This window comes from Chionomys nivalis, chromosome 10 (genome assembly GCF_950005125.1).
Source record: "Chionomys nivalis chromosome 10, mChiNiv1.1, whole genome shotgun sequence".
Classification (NCBI taxonomy): domain Eukaryota; kingdom Metazoa; phylum Chordata; class Mammalia; order Rodentia; family Cricetidae; genus Chionomys; species Chionomys nivalis.
In genome coordinates, this window is record NC_080095.1 from 34,279,924 (window position 1) to 34,301,431 (window position 21,508).

General features: G+C 46.0%; 1 protein-coding gene across 2 annotated transcripts in view; it reads left to right on the plus strand.

Annotated features, from left to right (window-relative positions):
* The first annotated feature begins 4,712 nt into the window (after positions 1–4,712).
* The window catches only part of Ston2 (stonin 2), a 150,854-nt gene continuing 134,058 nt past the window's right edge, over positions 4,713–21,508 (plus strand). For both annotated transcript variants that reach the window (XM_057782451.1, XM_057782453.1), the window contains exon 1: positions 4,713–4,852. The gene's annotated coding sequence lies outside the window, so the exon portion shown is untranslated. The remainder of the gene's footprint in view (positions 4,853–21,508) is intronic.

A 21,508-nucleotide genomic window follows, 5' to 3' on the forward strand; every position in this document is an offset into this window, starting at 1 on the left:
TAAAAGGCACCAGGTCACCAGGTCTCATTACACATGGTTGTTGCTGGAAATTAAACTCAGGACCTCACAGACAGTGCTCTTATCCTTTGGGTCATCTCTCCAGCCCTCTTCCCTTCCTCTTAACTTTCAAGACCAGCTCTTTAAAGTAATTTTTACTACTTATCTGTGTGTATGTACCCAAGGAGATCAAGGGCTGTTAGCTCTCCTAGAGCCCAGGTTGCAGACAGGAGGGAGCTGCCTTATAGGGATGCTGGGCATGAAACACAAGTCCTCTAGGATCGGGACCCTCGCTTAACTACCAAGTCAACTCTCCAGTCTAAGCCAGCACTTGAAAGTTGCCCGAGATAGTTACTCTTTCCTGTGTCAGTTTGTTCCGTAAATTGACTAATCCATAAACACTTGTGAATGGAAGCGCTTTGCATAAAGGAGCAGCTAACTCCTGTTGGGCTGATGTGCACAGTGACCCTGCAAAGGGAGATGGAGATTGTGAAATGCTGCTGAAGGGTATCGAGTGGGTACAGGCTTGAGGCGGGCTACAGGCAAAGACACAGACTCTCCCACGACCTTGCCATAAAACATTCTAATGTGTTTTGTTGTTGTTGTTTGTTTGTTTGTTTGTTGACAGTCTCACTATGTTGCTGTGGCTGTTTTGGAACTCGCTATGTTGATCACACTGACCTCAAACTCAGATATTCACGTGCATCTGCCTCCCTAGTGCTGGGGTTAAAGGTGTCCACCACCACACGTGGTTCTAATTCTTTAAACCAGCTCAGGTTACACTGCTGTATCGGTGGTCATTCGCTCCATGCAGCTATTCATATTCCAGTACAACTTAAAACTCAGTATTTCAAGTCACAGTGAACCGCATTTCAAGTCCGACAGCACATGTCTAATGACTACTTTATTGACTGTCTCAAATAAAAAAAACAACAACACTTTGTTGGCTGTGGTGGTATGTGTCTGTATAATTCCCAACGCTTGGGAAGTGGAGACAGGAGGATCAGGACTTCAGAGCCACCCTTGTCTACATAGTGAGGTCAAGGTCAGCCTAAGCTGTGTGATAATCTATCTCACAATAGCATACACACACACAAAAGATGAAAAGACAATATTTGCATTTTAATAGACCATTCTCTTAGACAGCACAGATCCAACAAGTAAAGTTTCTCTGGACTGATGAGGTGGGGGCATGAGTTATATTTAGCTTCTTTTTAGAGGCCTACCTAAGTCCCTTCAGTTAGAGAAGCATACGTGATGTGGAATTCTCCTCTGTGTGCTGTGAATGTGTTTTATTAGCATTGGTTCATAAAGAAGCTGCTTTGGCCCATGGCAGGGCAGAATATAGGTAGGCAGGAAAACTGAACTGAATGCAGGGAGAAAGAAGGCGGAGTCAGGCAGATGTCATGTGGCCACCCAAGAAGCAAGATGTGAGGTAACAAACCATGAGTCCTGTGGTAAAACATAAAATAATAGAAATGGTTTGATTTAAGATGTAAGAGCTAGCTTGGAATACACCTGAGTAGCTGGCCAAACAGCGTTGTAATTAATGCAGTCTTTATGTGATGATTTGGGTCAGGGTGACTGGGAAACAAAAGCGCAGTCTCCATTTGCATAGGCTTAGGTCGTCCTTTGTTTAGGATGGAATGATGCTTTCCTCAGAGCACTTTCTGCCCTCTCAGAATGTACGCTGTACAATAATAATAGATTTGCTCCCCCAAATCAGCAGACATTCTTTCTCTGTTTCCAAGGTTTTTTTTTTTTTACCCCAAAGGAGACCTGGCCACCATGAAGCAATTACTCCTCACTTCCCCATCTCCCAGTAACCAGCCCTCTGCAATGTCTTTACAGATTCGCCTATTGTAGATATTATATAGAAATGGAATTATATGCTATGTGGCCTTTGGCTTCTGACTTCTTTCACGTTGCATAACATTTGTCATGGAAAAAATACTCCATCACACTGGGTATTTGCAATGTTCCATATGAGCAATCGATGAGCTTCTTGGTTTTGTACTTTTTAGCCACGATCTATAATAATACTATGATACTCTTGAGCAAATTTTTATGCAGATGTAAGTTTTCCGTTTTTTTTTTTCTTTTTTCATTTTCTTTTCTGACACAGAGTCCAAATGTAGTTCTGGCTGGCCTGGAACATACTAGGCAGGCTGGCCTCAAACTCAGAGGTCCAATTGCCTCTGTCTTCAAAGTAGTGGGATTCAAAGGCATGCACCACCATGCCAAGCCAGTCTTCTTGACTATTTAAGTGGAATTGTTGCATTGTGTTGCAATTTTTAACTTAGTTTTTTTTTTTTTTTTAAAAAACATTGTTCTGTAAATCGGGTATTTAATCTCACTTCACCTTGTGTTCATACAATAAAGCTATCATTTTTCTCTTCACTTAACAACATCCAACATATAGGAACTACTCGTTTACAGCTGGGTTGAATGGATGTGACCTTTAAGGTAATACCCCCTTGTTCAGGAACTTGAGAATACCCTGTTGAAATTTAGGATAAGTATGTGGTTAGCATTTTATTAACCTGTTGGAAATTTTAGCCTCATTCATGTTTACAGAGTGCCTACCGTGTTCTGATCATGAGCTAGGCACAGGGGCTGTACAGCAATGCAATTTAGTGGAAGAAGATTCATGACAGAAGGATGGAGCACTGTTCCTGTGTGCCTGAGAGACTTGGTGAAGGCCTCACACTGGAAGGGATATTTCAGTTCACTTTTCAGTTCGCTCTTTTTTTTTTTTTTTCGAGACAGGGTTTCTCTGTGACTTTGGAGCCTGTCCTGGAACTAGCTCTGTAGACCAGACTGGTCTCGAACTCACAGAGATTCACCTGCCTCTGCCTCCCGAGTGCTGGGATTAAAGGCATGCGCCACCATCGCCCAGCCTTCAGTTCACTCTTGAGTGCTAAGTGCCATTCAGGAAAGAAGAAATACGAAAGCCAAGCAAAGCGTTTTTCCTAGATGAGGCAGGGTATAGAACTATGCATAAGTGAGCTCACCCACAAGACAAGTAGACTCCGTGGTCTTCATTCTTTCCTTGTACTTGTGGGCTAGAGTTCACTCACGGCCGCCAGAAGTGAGCAATTTGACACGTCATCTTGGGTCAGCCTCCAACTCTGGCAGAAACAAGCATCTCTCCTTTGAAGTGAGCATATGAGCAGTTAAACTGGACTTCTGTTTTGGCAAGGGCCATAGCCATGAAATGTGATCAGCCAAAAGTCACAAGTATGTATGTGTGTAAAGGTCTGTGTGTGCACACACGCATGCGTGTATATGTTTCCGAGGCTTGAAGAGGAGTGCCCCTGATAGGACTTTCTTCACCTTGCCTCTGTCCTGTCTTACTCCATTTTCCACCCACGTGAGGCTCAACCCACGTCCAGTCTGCTTTTCCAATATAAAGGTTCATTAATATAAGCGATAGAAAATGGAGATGATTTTCTCCCATGGACTGTGGTTCCTAACTTTGACCTGGGATAGATGCCATCACTGTTTAGTGTAGGTCCGGCTGGATCCCAACTGGTATCTTTTAAGCATTTTTCTATCAGCCACACTCCTTAAGGGTTCTGTGAGCCCAAAAGCACAGAAGGAGAGAAAAGCTTGTAGGAAAATGGTCGTATATAGTGTGTTGTTTACTTGTTCATTAAGATAAATGGCAGAACATGGAGCTGCTTTTATCCACTGCCTATCTGGGTGGCAGAGATTTGTAAGAGTGGCATGTGGATTTACACCGCTTGCTTTTAGTTTTTAGGAAGATCCAGAAGAGGTAGGTTGAGAGGGTTAAAGAGCTACGAGGAAAGAGATGCATGATGGGAACAGTTATGGTCCCCTCTTCTCCCCAGAGATTAGGGCCCTGATACTGTCTTTCAGATGAAATTGTGGCCTCTTCAGAACGTCTGTGTTCTATCCCTGAGGCTCACACACATAAATGTCTTTATGGCAGACTTTTCCTGAATTTCTGGATTATAAAAGTGTGTATAAAGTTCTTGGAATAATGCCTGCCAAATAATATGCACCTTGTTAGTATTAGGGTAATTATTATGTTATGAATCAGCCTCATCCCTCCAACTAGGTATTAAGTTCTTTGTCGGTGACCTCAACCCATCTTTCTCCTTTCTTGGACAGTACCTAGCACAGAGTTCTTAATATATTGACGGTATTGGGCTCTCCCACAAATCGCTTCCTTTTTGTTAGCTCTGGTAGATAGGGACCATACACAGACTGTGTGTGGCGTTCAATTTCAGTTCACAAACGCTGTTTGGCACCTACTGTTTAGAGTCTGACTTAAGCCCTACACCCTACAGTAAAAAGTAGACAAAAATAAATGTAAAGTCAAAGTGGCCTGCATGAGAGAATCTAGGGGAGTACCTTTCCCAGCATGGTGGAGGTTCACAACCACCCGCACTCAGGGACAGGAGCTGGATTCCATAATGATCCCAAGTTCCCACCACTGATGCGACACTGTTCCCACCCGCAGCTGCTTGCTCGGCCCACCCCACTGGGTGCACAGGGGATCAGAGCCGGTTTCAGAGTCCTGCCGGTCCCAGGTGAGGTGGGGGACCAAGACCAGGGCAGCAAAGCTCCAGGAGTGACCCCGCCCATCCCACTCCTCTTGTCCAATCAGAGAGCGGCTCTCGCACACGCTACGACCAATCAGGAGCGGCGGGAGCTGCGCCCAGAACCGGCGGGCGCCCAGCAAGCCCAGAGTCGCGAGCGGGCAGTGGTGGCGCGGCGACCCGGAGGCAGCTCTGCTAGAGCGGCGGCGGGACGGAGGCTGGGCTGGGAAGCTGGTGGTGGCGCGGACCTCAGCGCCGACGCCGGGACTCTGCTCACCCCGACACTGGTGAGTACAACCCGCGGTGGGGAGCGACCTAGGCGCCGCAGGTGGACGGAGGGGGGCGCCGGCCGCGAGGTCCTAGCGCCGTGCGTCTCCGAGCACCGCGCACGGAGCCAACGCCGAACGCCACGGTGCCGCCACCAGCCTCAGGGGGCCGATGAGGAGGGACGAAGGGACGCGGCTTCCGCGGGGTGTTCGTGGGGAGTCTCCTGTGACCCCCCCATACTCACCCCAGCACTTCTTGTCAGCCAATGCCTTCCCCTGAGATTCAACTCGGCCAGGGCAGCTTCGCTGTCCTGAGTGGGGAGGCGACAACAGGTGTCCTTGGAGACAGTGCCTTGCCCCACCCCCGCTCGAAATCCTGGCTTTGGCGTTGCGCCCCAGCTTCGGGGTGTTCTGAGACAGGACCCCAGCCTGGCCTCTCAGGCGCTCTGCCCGCTGGACAGCGCCCAGGGGCCGCCTGGACCCCGGGCTTTGGATGGAGTTTCCTGCGCGCGTTGCCAAGCAATTTGCAGGTCACCGCCTCTCATTGGGATGGAGAGTTGAAGATTGGGGAGGGCGGGGGACAGAGGAAGGGGGGAATATTTGCTGGACACTGACCTCTCCATGATATGAAGAGTTGGAGTGTGTGTGTGTGTGTGTGTGTGTGTGTGTGTTCCCACACAGACTCTGTTGAAAGGAGCTGCCTGAGGGCTTAAGTGAATCATTAACTCTGGTTCTGTGCAGCTACTGCTGCTGCTTGCCTTCCACTCTGTCTCCTCCAGGCTTTCTGCGCCTATTTTGCTCTCCTTATCTATAAAGTGATGACACTGATTACACTCGTTGTTTGAAAGATTGTACGAGCCAGGATCTGAAAAATATCAAGCACAGCACCAAGCATTCAATAGACGCTGGCTCTTACTATTTATTGTGAAGTGGATGGTTGTTTTAAGAGTAAATCAGACCTGTCCAAACAGGCCCAACAGTCATTTGGAAAGCATTTGGCAGCTTTCTACTCTCTGAGGAGAAAAATGTCAATGTTACTGATGGTCTCGTTTAATGGTAATAAATATATCCTATGGGAAAGGATGGCAGAGGTAAATGAATCTGAATTAGTAATCAATGCTTTGTATCCCTGTGAATGTTTTTCAGAAAGAATATCATGGTACTTTGTTGAATTCTCTGTCTTTCCTATTTGTATGGTTGATCGGAGTAATGGAGGAATTATTTTTAGCGTTTTATGATTTTTATTCTTAAAGGTGAGAGAGAAAAGCAGAGACACAAAGGAAATTCCCCACCTTATGACAGAATGCCAGTAGCTGACAGAAAACCGAAATTTGTGTTTCTGACTCTATGCAACTGATGGGATGCCTGACTCAGGTGCTCTAGGTCAGACCTTTGCCGTCGGATCCTTGCCCCTTTGCTGTTTAATCTGAGACACAAACAGACACTTGACTACATGCTTATTTGTGCTACTAAACCTAAGATATCACATGTATCGCTTGTTGGAGTTGTGAGCCTTCTCCTGCCTCCTCCTCCTCTGGAACAAACCCTAAAGACCTCTGTGTTCTCAGTAGCCATCTGCTTATCTCGGCATCCCACCCCACCCCTGCAGCCTGGACCTGGGAGGGGAAAGGTCAGACAAACTGGCCCTGTTTTTCTGAGGTTCCCAGTGCCTTGTCTACCTTAGGATGAATACAACATCTAGGAAAAGTGTGTCTTCTCAGGCCCAGGGTACATTTCTAGCTGCAAATCGTGCAAGTGTGAGATTAGTGTGGATTTCAGTTGTTGCCATAGCCTTTTCCTTCCCAGCAGAGTGGGAGGATTGGAAAGCTTGCAGCTGGGGAGGGACAGAGGTATGTGGCACAGGGCAGATTGCTTCATTCAAAGCCAGACTCCCACCTGGTGAGAGCCCTGGCTCTAACTATGGCTGGGAAACTTGGCCACCCTGCTGTGGTTCTCTGAGCCAGTCTCCTCACGAGTGATAATGGTTTTGTTAAATACTGAAGAGACGGTATGATAAAATAATAATAATGATGATGATGATGCTGTTAGGTGGGAAGCCCATAACACAGCTCCCAGGACAGAGTTACAAGTCTGTGGCCTCTAGAGGAGGTTCTAAAAGTGAGGGTGACCTTTTAGAGATAAAGGCCAGGTTGAGAGTTTACGGCTTGAGCTCAGGATAGAATGAGCAGCCAAAGTCATTGGCAGCAAGGTAGAAGAGAGGAGAAAAGCCACTGCAAGCGGGGTGGAAAGATGACAAGTGTTATTGTAGTCAGCTTGGGCTAAGTGACAAGTCACCCCAAATCCCACTGCTCTATGGTCACTCAAACTCCTTGCTCCTTGATGCTGTGCATCCAGGAGGATCCTCACGTGTCTTTATTTACAGTCCCACATAACTTAAAAACAAACCAGCCTTGCCCAAAGACAATACCGACTTCACTTATGGCAGGGAAAAGACGTAGGATGCTCACATTTAAAGTTTGCTAGGATGTGAGCGGTGGCTGGGCTGTCCTACAGCTCCATGCTATTGGCCAAGGTCAGTGACATGGTCAAACATGATGCCAGAGACAATATAAGCTTCCTGCAGATGGGGAGACATGGCTGTGGAGATTGGAAGCAGGGGAAGAAAACAAGGTCAGGGAAATTACCAGAGGTAGATAATAAAGGATTTGGGGTTGTAGGCCAGGCACTTGGGACTTTATTTTATAGGCAGAACACAACCACTGAAGGCAGATGTGTGTGTGTGTGTGTGTGTGTGTGTGTGTGTGCGTGTGCGCCTTCGTTTGTGCACCTAGAAGCCAAAGGAGGATTTGGGGTATCCGACCTACTCTCTCTTCCTCATTCTCTTGAGACAGGGTCTCTCATTGCATCCGGCGAGACTGGTGGTCAGCAGGCCCCTACAATTCCCCGGTCTCTGCTCCCCACACTACCGAGGATTACAGGTTTATGAGTCTTTTTACATGGGTGCTGGACATTTGAACTCAGGTCCTCATGCTTGTGGAGCAAGCACTATTACCTCATGGTCCGTCTCCCCAGCTCCTAATGGACGACTTTAAATGGGGTTTAACAAAGTCAGATTTTTTTCAGGCCAAACACAAATCTCCAGTAGGATCGTGGAGAGAAGTTTGAAATCGGTGAGATTAAAAGCAAGAGATGGTGAGGTCCTGAGCTCACCCAACAGCCTCAAATCCCCTTCATATGTCTCGAAATAACAGGTCTAGAAAATTCTTTATCTGATATTTGAGGGGCTTGTCTTTTTCATGAGTCTTCCTACAATGTTCATGCTCATCTATGTTGATATTATCTTCTAATATCATCTAAAAACATGGTTCTCAAACTTTAAGGGCATCAGCACCTCTTGGAAGACTCCAGTCGACAGCTTGCTGGCTCCACCCCCAGCTCCACCCCAGAGTTTCTGAGCCAATCAGTTCAGGGTCAGGCCTGAAAGTAAGCTTTTGTACCTAGTGTTCTGAAGATGCTGATGCTGCTAGCCCAGAGGTCTCACATTGAAAACTCTTAAAGGCGGAAATTAAGATGTAGTTGAGAGAAAGACCTGAAAGTGAGGGCCTATGAATAATTCTAGCATTCTTGAGGCATTTGTCCTGCTGTAGGCTGCCCCAGGCCACGAGCATCAGGGTGTGTAGGAGTCCTTGAGCCTCCAGTTCTTATTAACTACTTGCTTGCTTGAGGTTTTTGTTTTGTTTTGTTTTTAACAGAGCCTTATTATGTAGCCCTGGTTGGCCTGCAACTCTCAGCAATCCTCCTGTCTCAGCCTCCTAAGTACTGAGGGTGCAGGTGTGTACTACCCAGCCCAGCTAGGTTTATATTAAATGTCATGTGCAATTCTCCTAGTGAGAAAATGCAAAGCAGCTCAGAGTTGGAGAGTTTAGAAGCATACAAGGGTTGCTTTGTCCCACCCCTTTGTAATTCTGCCCAGCCTCTCCATCCTGCCATTGAGCACACCCCCTCTCATCCGGCTCCAGACCTCTCTTCCTGGCCTGTCCACGTGTTCCAGTCTTAGCCCCTCTCACTCTTTTGTCACTCCAGTCTGACCTCTCCTGGAGCTTGCCCACTGCGTGGACTTTTGGCTGAATTTTACGAGAGTCAGACCAAGAAATTGCTTGTCTCATTTGAGGTCACCTTCATGACTAAACATCTGTATGGTGTGGTCACTGCAAATTGCAGCCCATCTTTAGACCAAGATAAATAATCCTCTGAGAATCCAAGAACAACCAACCCCGAACTCTTGGGCTTGTTGTAATAGGAGGAACAAGTCCCAGCAATTCCCTCAACGCTGACTCATCACTCTTGCAATGACAGCGTGCTTGAAAAATGGTTGTTAAAGAGAAAACATGTTGGTTTGCGCAGGAAACGAAACAAGAGTTTCCTTTCTTTCTTTTTCTCAATTTCAGACATAACAAAAGGGTGACCACTATCTAGGAGCCAGATAGCTGTTGTGTGCCCACCCTAATGCTGTTTGATTATTTTTGTTTGTTTGTTTTTATTCTTTTGTCTTTGGGGGCCTGCCACCCAGCTCCCAACTAAACACGTGGAGAATTATTCTTTCTTATGAATTCTTGGCCTTAACTTGGCTTGTTTCTATCCAGTTTTTCTTAATATAAATTATTCCTTCTACCTTTTGCCTCTGGGCTTTTATCTTTCTGTAAACCTTACTTTACTTCTTACTCCAGGCTTGCTGTATAACTGGGTGGCTGGTCCCTGGAGTCCTCCTCTCCTTTTTTTTCATTTCCCCTCCCACATTCTTCTCCTGTTTATTCTCTCTGCCTGGCAGTCCCGCCTATCCCTCCCCTGCCTAGCTATTGGCTGTTCCGATCATTATTAACCCAATCAGGTGTTTTAGACAGAAAAAGTAACACAGCTTCATAGAGTTAAACAAACGCAATATAAAGGAATGCAGCACATCTTTGCATCATTAAACAAATGTCCCACAGCATAAACAAATGTAACTCATCTTCGACTAATATTCCACAACACTCTTAATATGCAGCATGTGAGCACATGAAATCATTTTGGGCCCAAAGTTCTGAGTACTGACTAGCAGCCTACAAGATGTGTTTCAAGGCGAGGAGCATAAAATATCTTAATGGGATATGCGATATATATATATATATATATATATATATATACACATATATATATGTATATATATAATAGAGAATTTTAGAAGCAGTGTATATTGTTTATATAAAATAAGAAATATAGTGAGCCAAAACTAAAACATAGAGTGGCACTTGAAAAGACCTGAGATTTGATAGATTACCACACTTAGCAGGTATGTGTTTGATCAGAAGATGATTCTCAATGATTCGGATGTTTGTGATGGTCCAGCATCACCTTTGGAATGTGGCTCACATGATGATATTGACCATCCTTCTGGGTACAAAACACTAGAGGAAGTTGTGGGGAATCTGTGTCATCTGACAGCCTGTTCTAGGAGAGAGGGGGCATAATATTTGCATAAATTAATACCAGTTAATGGTGAGACCACCACCAGTCAGTAGGCAATTAACTAAGAGGATACTGAGTGCTAGGAATTCAGAGCCCTGGCTGTGTAGGTCTGCAAAGGAGCAGGTGCCCTGGGAGCGATGTAGAAGATTTCATGGGGCAAAAGCACTGGTTTCATAGGTAATGAACCTCTGTGAACTGTGGTTCAGCCCTGGTGACTCACGTCAGGCTCCCTGACAAGACACTTCGTCTGGGATGAGAGAGTCCACAGAAGGCAGAGAGGCTGGAGCTGATGGCTTCTCTTCCTTGCTTAGCTGCCCTCTGCCCATCTCGTATAAATGTTCATGCACATAAAAATTTACATAACTCCTAACCACTGAATATTATTCATTAGTAGATGAATAGCGCGGAACTCTGATGTGACCTTCTTACCATGCTCGTTTTATTAATAGGAAAGCACTTGGGAGCTGAGGCTGTCAAACCTCTTTATAAATAAAGCCTAACCCTACCATACATGCTGTCGTCTGGCAGACCATCAGCCACTCTCTACTTCTAAGATAACTTAAAGGTCAAATAGGAGGTTCACAGTCATTCAGGAATCCCTTGGCACTTCCATGTCAGCTGACCCCCCCACCTCTCCTCACATTAGCTGGTGCCCGGCTTAAGTTGCTTCCCAGAGCATCACAAGGACTGTGACACTAAGGCCTTTGGGCCTTGCCATCCAGCGAGGATTTCTCCAGCTAGCATTATACACCACAGAGGTCTTCAAATGTTAATGCCTAAAACTCCTCATTAGTTTTAAATTTAGATAATTGCACTCTTTTCTTTCAGGCTTCACCGTGGCTTTTATTGAAAGAAAGTGCCATTTTTGTGCTTTAGGTCTGTGCAAATGTGCTGTCTGAATAAAATGGCATTGAGTTCTTTCTACCAAATGTCAGCAAGGGTCTGGTGACAGGTCACCAAATGTCAGCAGGTTGTGGGTCTGTCAGTTTCTTTCAATCTGTTTGTACTTGGGAGCGAGACACCAGGCCATTACCAACTTGATACAGCCCTCTATTGCCTGCCTTTTGAAGGTATGGAATTGCTCTTGCTGCTGCTCCTCCCTGACGTGGGACGTCCTTCTGTATGCTGTGAATATGTGTTGCTTTTATTGGTTGGTGAATAAAGCTGCTTTGAGGCAGAATATAGCTAGGCAGGAAGCCAAACTGAATACAGGGAGAAAGAAGGCAAAGTCGAGAGAGATGCCAGCAGCTGCTGGAGGAATAAGATGCCAGGGCATTACTGGGAAGCCACAGGGCACGTGGTGATACACAGATTATTAGAAATGGGTTAATTTATATGTAGAGGTAGCCAGTAAGAAGCCTGAGCCATTGACTAAACAGTTTGTAATTAATATTAAGCCTCAGAGTGGTTATTTGGGAATTGGCATTTGGGAGAGGATGCCAGTTACAACTCCTCCCCTCCTCCTCTTCCTCTCCTCCTTCCTCCTCTTCTCCCTCCTCCTCTTCTCGATGTGTCTCTGTGTGTAAATGTGGGCACATGTGTGCCAATAGCATGAGTGTGAGGGTCAGAGGGCAGCCTCAGGTGACAGTCCTCACCTTCCACTCTTTTTTGATACTGGATCTCTTAGTTGCTTTGCTCCGGCAAATGCCAGACTAGATAGCCTTCAAGTTTTCAAGGAGTCTCCACCTGCCCCTGCCCCCATCTCCCCATGCTGAGTTTATAATAGACACTTGTACTTTGCATCAGGCCTTTACATGGGTTCTGGGGACTTGAACTCGGGTCTTCATGCTTGCATGACAGCTACTGTTATCCACTGAGTCATTTTCCCAGTTTTATTTTAAAGTGAGATGCTTTATTTAAGAACAGATTTGATTTCATTGTTTGCTTAAGAACTGAGTCTGTCTGTCTATCTTTCTTGATCGGCACTTTGGAAGGAAAGACCTATAATGCTTTGATTAAGTGGGTGGGCTGAGGCTAGCCAGATCAAGGGTTAGGTGGTGCACAGTTTACATAGTAACTGTTTTTATGATCCCAGAGCTGTCAGAAACGAAGCTCATTTTCTTATCTCTCCACTCTTGCCAAACATAAAATACTCATTTTTTCCTTCCAGTCTGCATTTCCCTATTCACATGATAAACAGCTGAAGAGTGCGGAAAATTTACATTGTTATTGAAATGATCAAAATCCCTGCCAATAACCCTCACTCATTGAGTTTTTCTATGTGCCAGGTCCTCGGCTCTGCTGCGTTTTATCTTTTCTGCCCCTGGAGTCAGTGTGTGTCTCCTTCTGCAGCTGAGACAGGGTCTGAAGTTAGAGGGGAGCTGGGCTTTGAATCCACCTCCTCTAATCCCTTAGGTTTGGAAGCTGTACACTTAATCACCATTATGGTGTCTGGGAACAAAAGGGAAAGCCCTCCACAGCATCGGTGGAGTGGATGTTCACTGCCGGCACACCCACAGAGATCCCCGAGGGAGAAAGCCGCCCTTATTTTCCCGGTGTGGTCGAAGCACAGTTCTCTCTCTCCTTTTTCCTCTGGAAACATTTCCCTGGAATGTTTCTGTTACAAACTAACCTTTAGAAAAGAGGCTATTTGAGAAAGAGGCTATTTTCCTATTTCCACTTACCTGAATGCTTCTGTTACAAACTAACCTTTATAAAAGAGGTCATTTGAGAAGGGGGCAGTCTGTACTGCGCGTCTGACAGCTACTCACTCCTCAGTCTCTTTGGCCCGAGTGGGCAGTGCTGGCTGTAGCAGCTTGCCAGCCCCCCATCACAGTGTTTAGGGACTCCCCTATCAGTGCCCCCATCACTCTCAGGACCCTAGCGTTCACATGCTTTGCCGTTGGTGGGTTTTAAGTTCCTCCTACCCGAGCAGGCCTTGGAGGTACAGTTCCCAAGAATCAGAGTCATTTAATGCCACATGTTAGCCTTTAATCTGGGTGGCTTGGGTGGTCTCTCCAGTGGCCACAGGACCAGGGGCTTTGATCCTCTATCATTTGGTTGCATTTTGTCCCGTACACCTGTCAAGTCTAGGTCCTTTGCAGAGGTGGGTCCTGGCTAGTTTATTACATATGGGTTTCTGGTTTCGACTGTTTCTACTTACAGGAAGAACATTTATAGCGTGTGTGTGTGTGGGGGGGGTATGTTGCATGGTTGGAATATGGCCAGATGGATAAAAGCTTCTAGATGGACTGTTCAGGTTTGCAATGTTGTAATAAGTTATTTATTATTATTATTTTCCTTACCTCTATAAAGGGATAATTACAGAACTTCCTAGAGTTATGAGGATTACATGAGTTATTTAATTTAGAGTCATAAAGCACTTTGAGATTGATGTTTGGGAGATAAGAAGGACTCATCGAATAGCACAGAAAATAAAGTGGAAGGTGACTGTTTCTGGGTGTGGGCTGGACAGTACTGTGACAGGCATGGCTCACACAGTCGCGCCTGTTGTAAAGGTCCCCTGGTGAGTCCCAGGCATCAGCTGTCTTACCAAGTGCACTGAGGTGCTGGCCATGGTAAAGAATCCCAGGAGGCATCCTCGTAAACTGCCCCTTCAGGAAAGGAACAGAAGAGACGCCGTGTAAGAGGAAAAGAGAAGCCAAGGTTGGATAACCTGGCTTGAGCCATTGGGAAGAGTGTTGGTCCTTCCTCCATGAACTCACTCATATGTGCATATGTGTGCTCACCCAAGTGGGCATGTGTAGAGACCGGAAATGAACATCGGAATTACTTTACCTCATTCTTTAAACTATCTTTGTTAATTCTTTGAGAATTTTATACAACTTATTTTGAACATATCCACCCCCCTTCCCCTTTTCTTATCTCCACCTTCCCATCCCTTTCCAACCAACCGTAAGGACTCTTCCTCTTCCTCCTTCTTGTCCCCATGGAGTCTAGTCCTCGCTGTCTGACTAGTCTTACTACCTCATTTTGTGAGGTGGAGTTTCTTTGAATCTGGAGCTTGCTATTACAAGTAGAGTAGCTGGCCAGAGATGCTCTGGGTCCCGCTGTCTCTGCCCCTCAGCACTGGGGTTACAAATGTGTGCTGCTTTGCCCTTAGTTTTTCACATGGGCGTTGGGGATACAGATTCACATCTGTATTCTCGTTCAAGAGGTACTTACTTTAGCCACAAAGTCACCTCTTTAGGTCCCTATTGCCTTCATCCTGGATGGGAACACTTCTGGGGGCTGCAGGAGTTTTCAGGAGAGCAAGTCATTGGGCAAGTTTGGATGTTAAGTTTGACAGGCTGTTAGACATTGACACGAACTGGTCATTGAATGGAAGCAGTTGAGAATTTGAAGCTGGAAGATGGGTACATGATGGTCTCAGGCTTCTTGATGGGACCTATGGTGGTTTGATTGAGAATGCCCCTGCCCAGGCTCATAGATTTGAATGCTTAGCCACCACGGAGTGGAACTTTCTGGGAAGTATTAGGAAGTGTGCCATGTTGGAGGAGGTGTGGCCTCGTTGGAGAAGGTGGGAATGGGTATTGAGGTTTCAGAAGTCCACACAAGTCTCAGTCTCTCCCCCTCTGCCTGCTTGCTGTGGATCAGGATTTATCTCTTAACTACTTAATGCTTGCCTGCCTGCCATGCCTGCCTGTCTCCTGCTGTGAGGAGAATGGCCTAACCTTCTGAAACTATACATAAGCCCCCAGTTAAATGGCCTCTTCTACAAGTTGCTGTGGTCATGGTGTCTCTTCAGAGCATTGCAACAGTAACTAGGACAGGGACCGAATGCTGGGAAAAAGTGAAAGGAGTCACGGAGGGAGTTCTGGGCGTGAACCAGGGTCATTTGAGTTCTGGCTTTCAGAAATGCCAATCTGGCTCTCATTCTCTAGTTTGCTTTCCTCCCCCTTTCCCGTGTAAGAAATGGACTTCTTGGGGGTTGACATTTTATTGGGTTGTTTGTGTCGTTTGCAGTGTCTGGTGAGGGGGTTCATCCATAGACCTAAAAATCAATAAACTAGCATCAGCTACGACCTGATCTCTCAGCAGCCGTGTGTCCCTGGGGACCTCAGTCTCTAGTCTCCGAGACCGAGTTCCCATCCCTATCAGATGGTAACTGGTGGCAGCAGCCCATTGAAGGTGGGAGGCCTCTGTGAGTGCCGCACTAATGCTCTGAAGTGGTCCCTCCGGCTGTCACCATGAGCACTCATGTCCTGCCGTCACATTAGAGGAAGGAACAGCGGCAGTTCATGCGTCCTTAAAGCCCTTTCGATTCTCCCTGGACGGAGAATCCGTTCTACTCACTGCTACTCTCCTCCTCCTTCCCGCCTCCCCCCCCCCTTTTGTAAATTAAACATAAAGGCGGAGGGCAAGAAGATAGTGCAATAAATTTCACACACTGGCCAGCTGCTTAGGTTTCTCTGTAACTGAAACACTTCATCTAGAGATCAAGTCTGGCCTGTGTTGTGGCAATTGCTACATGAATCACAGGTGCAGAGGCATTCAGAGAAAATACAGGCATTAAAAGGAGCATGTGTGGGTGTGTGTGGGGTCATTTCTGTCTGTGACAGTAACCTTGTGCCTGCTCTCTCTGCCACTCTGGGCCAAGAAGGGAGATCCTCCTTGTTTTGTCACAGACAAGCTCCTCTTCTCTTGGAAATTCAGATGCTGTAGTTGTTTGAAACCGCTTAATTTTGATCTGTAAATATTTCAAATCTAGTTTTTAAGTCTTAGTCTTTTCTTTTACTATTTATTGTGTGTGTACATATATGTGTACACATGCTCAATGTGTGAAGACACTTGTGTGTGTGGGTGCACATAGACATGTGCATCCGAACACCTTGGGAATCCTCCTCAATCACCCCTTACCCTATAGTCTCTTATTTGAGCTCAGAGATTGCTGATTTGGCTAGTCTAGCTAGATTGTTCCTCACTGCCCCGCCCGACCCCCAGTCCTCTAACCCTGCCTCCTCTGCTGGGGTTGCAGGTGTGCTACTGTGTCTCTCTGGCACTCACATAGGCGCTGGGGATCTGAACTGTAGTCCTCCTTCTTGCACAGCGAGCTCATCACCCGCTGGGTCGTCTCTCCAGCCTCTGAGATGTTTACTCTCTGCAGACACTGGATTTGCATGCAAGCTCTCTCATCTTGCCCCCTCCTTCTCTAAGTAGTATGTCTGCTGTGTTTGCATTTATGGTTTCTATGCTTTGAATTTGTGGTTTTTCTGTTTTGCAAGAGTTACTGTCAGTGAGCTGTCTACCCAAAGAAATACTACTATTAGCGGTGGCAGGACCAAGAACATGCCACGGCGTGGTTTGTTTCTAAATCGATTCTGGAGCGTTCTGAGAAACGGCTTCCAGATGGCCGTGGGTGATGTGAGGACTGGAAAATGAAAACATTAGAAATATCAAAGTAGGAAATTTAATAGGAAAGACCTTCCAGGGCTGAAACTTTTTCTTTCTGGTCTCCCAGTTTGAGGAAGTAAAAAGAATAGGCATGAATGGTGGGAAATTTCCACCAACTTGGGGGAGAAAACAACAGACTAAATAATTGGTAGCCAGTAAGGTGCTAGCCCAGGGAGGCACAAGGTCAGAGGATCCTGTCTCATTTGTCTGTGGTTGACAGGCTATCCTGCCCCCACAGGGAACGCCTCCCTTGAACAATAGTCATGTCTCCGGGAAGTTGAAATGCATGCAAACAGTTATATAAATATAAATCACATCACTTTGGAACAGTGGTTCTCAACCTTCCTAATGCTGTGACCTTATAATACAGTTCCTTATGTCGTGGTGACCCCCCCCAACCATAAAGTTATTTTTATTGCTACTTCATAACTGTAATTTTTCTGTTATGAAAAATAATGTAAATATTTGTGCTTTCCAATAATGGCTTTAGGCGAGCCCCAAGAAGGGGTCATTTAACCCCCAAAGGGGTCGTGGCCCACAGGTTGAGAACAGCTGCTTTGTAAGTATTCCATGGGTGTGTTTGTAGACATTTCCCAGATTATCTTTAGCAGGAATATATTCTTTTTTTTAATTAAAAAATAGACAAATTCAAAATTGAATGTGAAAGGGGAAATGAGCTTGACGTGTAGGAATAGGTGAGCTGTGACCATTTAAAAGTGGTCAGTTGCTCACATTTTATGATAAGACTTCTTTTGTTCCGTAGTCGGGACACATATAACATGCACACCCTGTACATAACAGCTTCCAGAAAGGAAGGGAGGTTGGTGCATTTCACATATCAAAACCCGAGAGCCTGTTTTACTGAAGCCCGGCCAGCCCTGTTGACATGACCAGGATGTCTGAGTTCATCTATCCCAGCAGTTGGAGACACCCACACACCCCTGCCTTCAGTCGACATGTAGACTCGGGATGTCTCTTGTGTGAGTGATCTAGTACATAGTCTGGTGTACAAGGATAAGGTCACAATCAGGCTGGGGCCCCTCTGCAGCTGCAGCTTTGAGGCCCCCTGCAGTGGTCCTTTTTTTTTTTTTTGTAATGTGTATGGCTGTCTTGTTTTGTTTTTTTGGTTGTCTACCTGAGTCAGGATTCTCAGAAAAGGGAAGCAGATCCCCCTCTACATTGCTGAAAATGGAAGGAATCGTCAGCTCGGGGTCACTGTGGAAACTACCGCGTCTCTGCCACTCGGGAATGATTCCGTCTGGTTTGACTTGAACTGGACAGGTTGTTCTGGGGCTGAGTCTTTTACAGGGAATCAGAGGTCCAAAGGGTATTCTCAGTTGCAGGTTGGGCAGGCTGTCCATAAAGCACCTTAAACTGGAAATGATGTCTAACGCATGTGTGCTTTTTTCTGAAGTAAGAGATTCAGCTCACCCTCTCGTGTGAGAAAAGATCAAGAACTGGTTCCAGGGGAGGCTTCAGGTCCTACATCTTGCCTGGGGCCCACTCTGGAGAATTCTTCCTGATGCAGTCCATAGGAACATAGCTGCGTGTGAAACCCGCCGGTGCACCAACAGGCCATACTATGAACAGGTGAAAAGGGTTGGTTTCTTCAGGACCAGAAAGATGGACACCCCAAACTGACACCTCTATGGTGCTCCCCCTCAACCTCCTCTGGCTCCCTCTCCTCCCTTGTGCCTGAGCCTGGTAGAACTTCCTTGTCTCTGTGTTACAGAATGATTGACACCAGTGGAATAAACATACATATCTCTTTTGCCCAGTTTCCTCTGGGCTCCTGCTTCTCCACTTCTTCAGAGTGGTGACAAAGCAAACTCCCCCAGAGGCTGCTTATCATCTCCAACCATAATTAGTAACCTTCCTCAGATCCCAAACTTAATTCCTATTTCTCCAAATATTATTCACTCCACGTCTCCCAAGCCAACACTCTTGCTCCTCGTGGCTCTTTGGTATCTCTTAGCAGTGCTCATCAGTATTCTTCTAGCTCTGGATTGACTGGCTCAACAGACCCCGGGAACAGCGCAGTCACACAGTCCCATCAAACACACTCATCCACCCTGAGCTCATCATAACCCTCTCTCCCTCAGCCACCCTTCCTCCTGAAGTCCTTGTCTTGGCAAATGATACAACGTGGTCCCTTCCCAGGGTCTTTTTCATCTGTCTACTATATAAATAAAGACTTCTTTATTTTAAATGAACCCTAACAGATTTCATTCCTGTGTCTTGATGCTATACCCCGTAAAAACATTCTTCTCCCCAATCTTGCTAGTCTCATGACCGTATTTCTTGCTTATCTTTGCCCCTCCTGTCTACCCTCCTCATTGCTTCTGGAGTGATCTTTCTGAAACATAAATTAAGCTGTGTTATTTCATCTCACCTGTTTAATTGGCATCTGTTGCTTTCATTTCAGAACCCGGTCTCTGGGCCCCACCTGCAGTGTATGATCTTATTCTTGGTCTTTCCAACCTCGTCTCGTTCTGTGTTCCTCCCAGCTCCTCATTTTCCAAACTGAATTATCTGTAGGTCAGAAGACAGCAAGCAGGCTTTCATTCACTAGACTTTTTATGAGCACTTGGCATTTCAACACTGTTGTTTTGAGGGGAATCTTACCCCTAACAACGATTGGAATTTGAATTTCCAAGCCATGTACAAAACAGACATCGTGAAGCCATCTGTGTATACACCACTCCTGCCTTTTACCCCATCCCTTATATTAGCTCTGTGTGGAAAAACCTTTGTGAACTCTAACCTCACCTTTAAAGCACAGCCGTCCTTCATCTCATGGCTTGTCTGTATCTCCTGCTTTCTCTTCTGTCTGTCTGTCTATCTATCTATCTATCTATCTATCTATCTATCTATCTATCTATCTATCTACCTACCTATCATCTATCTATCTCCAGCTTTTATGATCAGAATGTCCAAGTATGGAATTAGACAAGATAAGGTCCATGTATGGACATAAGAATTAGGGATTCCTGTTGTATATACTTTGGGGTGGTAAAACATGGGGTTTTACATGTTGTCATTACTGGGTGAACAAGCCTGAGTAAAATGGTACATTTTAAGCCGGGCAGAGACGGTGCAAACCTTTAATCCCAGCACTTAGGAGGCAGAGGCAGGAGGATCTCTGTGAGTTCGAGGCCAGCCTGGTCTACAAAGCAAGTTCCAGAACAGGCTCCAAAGCTACAGAGAAACCCTGTCTCAAAAAACAAAAGAAACAAACAAATGTACCCCCCAAAAGGTACATTGTTTTCTCATGGTTTGTTCTTATAGAGACAGGGCTGCCATCCGAGAAAGTCCTTTTCTCTCACCTGTGTCCCCGGAACCCAGCTGATTTCCACTTCTATTTCAAACCTGTGGCTTTCCCCCTACTTGTTCTTAGCTGGCCCCAGATGGAACTGAGTCACTTTCTGCATGGCCATGGCACGGCTGAATTCTGGCGTCGCCCTAATCCTATTATGTCAGGTCTGTCCATCTGCCTATCTCTTTGAAGACGATAGATTTTAGTCATCTCTAGCGACAGAATTTCACTAGATGTGCCAAGTAACAGGGGATATCAAATGAGTGCATCTTCGGTGATTGGGGAGGTGAAGGAACGAGTGGGTGGTGTTCTGAGGCAGAAGTCTAATACCCCGAAGAAGCCCCATAAGCACAGATAACCAAAGCCCCCAAGGCACCTGCTGGGTCATCCCCAGCCTCCTGTGTCTGTGAGATTGTATACTAACTACTAACATGGGCTCTTATCTTCACTACGCTTCCTATATAGGCTATCTCTTAGGCACCTTGGAAGCCCTCAGCCTCACCTTCCTCTAGGCTGCCGTGGTGGTTAGTTCTACTGGGGTAAGCAATTCTGCTGTCCAAGATTAATGCTGGGGGTCTCCCAAGTACTTCTGGATTCAGATGAAGTACCACACTGAAGGCATAGACTCTTACATTCCCCATATGCTGCCACAGGAGCCAAAAATACGTGCTATACATGGGGAAGTTGAGCCACCACCATATAGTGAACTCTGACCCAAAGAGAACAAAACCAAGCAACAGCTGCCAGATATACTTGGCCTCCAAGCACCGCCTTGTCCAGTGCAAAGTCCCTACTATGCTCTGAGACCACCAGGCAGCAAGCTGTGATTCCTTTGAAGCCAGGACCAACTCAGTCCCACCACATCTGGTATCTCCCTGCCTCTTGGCTCTTCATCCTTCGTGTGGACTTCTCTGGGATGGCCATCAAGCCCTGGCAGAGAAGCTCTAGCCTAACATGCGTTCAAACTTGCCACTCTTCCCTGAGAGCCCCAGGCCAGGGAAGGGAGAAGAGGCGAGAACAGGACAGTAATCCAGGCCTCTAGATCGAAGATCTTACAGATCTAAGACCTCAGCCATGAGTTTCCTGTTCACCCTTGGCTGTGCAGCCGTGGGGGAAACTGGTCACTCTTGTTTCAGGGAACTGGCATGTGGACTTACTAGCAGAAAAGGTAGATCAAATTTGGAGCCTGTGAACTGGTCGTTGTTCATACTAATGTTAGTCCCGGGACTTCCTACTTAAAAAAAATCTTTCTGATTTAAAAGATCAAATATATAACTTTAAAGGTCAATAATCCAATGGAATGTTACATAGCCACAGAGCAGATAATTATGGCTTTGTGATGAATTGGTTTATGTCTTAGCTTATCCATCTACTTGTGTGAACTTGTGAAACTTGGCACATCCAAGCCTCTGCTTCTTTAACTAGAAAATAAATGCCAGTAATTGTCCTTTACCCTGCAGAGTTCATGTGAAGATCACATTATAATACAAAGCATGCGCACCATCAATACTTAAAACTCAAGCTTTAGTTGTCACTTTCCT